Source organism: Vulpes lagopus, chromosome 10 (assembly GCF_018345385.1).
Source record: "Vulpes lagopus strain Blue_001 chromosome 10, ASM1834538v1, whole genome shotgun sequence".
Classification (NCBI taxonomy): Eukaryota; Metazoa; Chordata; class Mammalia; order Carnivora; family Canidae; genus Vulpes; species Vulpes lagopus.
Window position 1 is genome coordinate 65,074,213 of NC_054833.1, and position 2,813 is coordinate 65,077,025.

Here is a 2,813-nt window from a genome sequence, read left to right on the forward strand (position 1 = left end):
GATGGAGCTCTCCCTCCAATAGGCCTTTGGTTTGGCACTGAAATTAGAACACTGGCTTAAAGAGAAAAAAAAAATGAAAGAAGACACAAATAGATTCAAGAGACTTTATGTGCATGCTCATGTTTTATATGTATATACACCGTAAATTCTGAAAAAGAATAAACAAATAAGGAAAAAAAATCCCTAAACTGAAAAAAGACTTGAATTTTTATATCAAAAGGGCCTTTGGAGCATCGAGCCAAATCAGGCAAAAGATAACACATTTATTTTAGATATTGATCTTTTCAGCTTTCAATTTCAAACACAGAGAAAACAATTCTATACCTATTAACCATCCTACTCCTCTAAAAATCAAGATGGCATCCTGACTTGTCCTCTAAAATACCAAATGTCAGAAGACTTTGAAGAAGCATTGACAGCATTTTGAAGAAAAACAATGAATTCAAAACTCTTATTTATGACTATAGAAAATTCTTAGACTAAAAAGCATCCAATAACACATTCTTCCTGAAAAAGTATCTAAGAATAATAAGTTTATTTAAGAACATCCAATTTTATTCTATATAAAAATATTAATGCTCAATAGGCCAGTAGGATCCATTTCATGAATGCTAAGATGGCTCAGAATTAGGAAATGTATCCACAGAAAATATTTGAAGGAATAGTGGGAGAAACATAACCCAAGTTTTTGTAATACGAAACAAAGAACTTATGGTTCAAGAACCTCAACTTGCAAAAGGATAAATTCAAAGAAAACCACACACACCTAGACACATCACCATCAAAGCACTGAAAACCAAAGATAAAGAGAAAATGTTGAAAGCATTCAGATAAAGATGTGTGACATACAGAAGGAAAACAGTGATGACCACAGATGTCTCATCAGCAAAAATTGGAGGCTATTTTGAAGTGCAGGAGCAAAAAAGAAAAATCAACCCCAAATTCCATATGCAAAATTAAAAAAGAAATTCTTCAAAACTGAAAGTGAAATAAAGATAGTTTTGGGTATATGAAAGCTGAGAGGACTTCAGTGTCAGCAAAAACAGCACAAGAAATGCAAAGTAATGTTATTTAGTTTCAAAGGAAATGACACTAGATAGGAATCCAATAACAAGAAAGAAAGAAGATAGCACAGTAAATAGATAAAAAGATAGCAAAGGGTAAATCAGTAGGTAAATATAGTAAAGACTGGCTTTTGTTCTTATCATAACTTTCTTACCACACAATGGTCTCTTCCGATAAAAAGTAATAATATTGTAAAGTAGCATTTACAACCCACAGAAGTGTAAAAATGTGACTGAAAAAAGGCACAAAGTTCGTGAGTAGGTAAATGAATTATACTGTGCTAGAGAATCATGTTTGTGAATTGAGAAATAAAAAGTGGAAAGTGTGAAATTTCAAGTGAGATGTGGGAAAGAAAACTGCAAAGTTTCAGATGCACAGTGAAAATTAGGCCAGTATGAAATGTGAACTGGTACCTATTGACTCTAGAGACTCTAACATGTTAATGATGTACATTTTTAACTCTAAAAAAAAAACCCACTAAAATTTTTTGAAACATATATTTAAAAAGCCAATAGAGAAAATTAAAATGAATGAGTAAAAGAAACTCAAATAACCCAAAAGAAGATAAGAATAAACCAACAGAATATCAAAATACAACACGATAAATGGGAAGAAAAGCAAAATATATACCTATAACTAACTTCATCAATATTCCTCTAATGGGGGGATCCCTGGGTGGCGCAGCGGTTTGGCGCCTGCCTTTGGCCCAGGGCGCGATCCTGGAGACCCAGGATCGAATCCCACATCGGGCTCCCGGTGCATGGAGCCTGCTTCTCCCTCTGCCTATGTCTCTGCCTCTCTCTCTCTCTGTGACTATCATAAATAAATAAAAAATACCTTAAAAAAAATATTCCTCTAATGGGTTAGTTATGTATTATAAACTCTATGTTAATACCAAAAAAGGAAGTATAGCTAATAATCCAACAGTTGAAAATACTAAATCTAAAAAAAAGCAGAAAGCAATAAGAAAGGAAACAAAGAATCAATAGAATAGAAAACAAAAACCAAAAAGGCAGATTTAAAAATATATCAATAATTAAATACTCCAACTAAAAGACAGATTACTGAACTGCATAAAAATATACAAAACAATTCCCAACTACTAGGAGAAACCTACTTTAAATATAATGAGTAGACAACAAGACAAACTATGCCAACATCAGATAAAGTAGACTTCAGAACAAAGATTATTACCAGGGTTAAAAAGAAACATTTTGTAATAATTAACTGATCAATTAATACATCAAGAAGACATACAGTCCTAAATTAGTATGCCTCCAATAACAAAGTTTCAAAATTCATAAACAAAAAATTTGAAGAACTGAAAAGAGAGATAAATCCATAATTTCAGCTGGACTTTCTTCAGTCTTCAATCACTAACCAATAAAAGGTAGATTAAAAATCAGTAAGAATACAGAAGGCTTAAAAACATGATCAATCAGATATAACTGACGTTTATAGAATACTCTATCCAATAACTGCAGAATACATATTTGTTTCAAGTGCACATGAAATATTCACTATCTACATAGAGCATTTTCTGGGCCATATTACAAGTCACAATAAATTTAAGAGGATTAGAATCATGCATAGTATGTTCTCTGACCACAGAAAAATTAACACAAATTTCAATAACATGAAACCCTATCTGGGAAGTTCTCAAATATTTACAAATTACACAACACACAACTAAATAATCTGCGGACTAAAGAAGAAATTGAAAAGAAATTTAATTCTTAAACTGAATA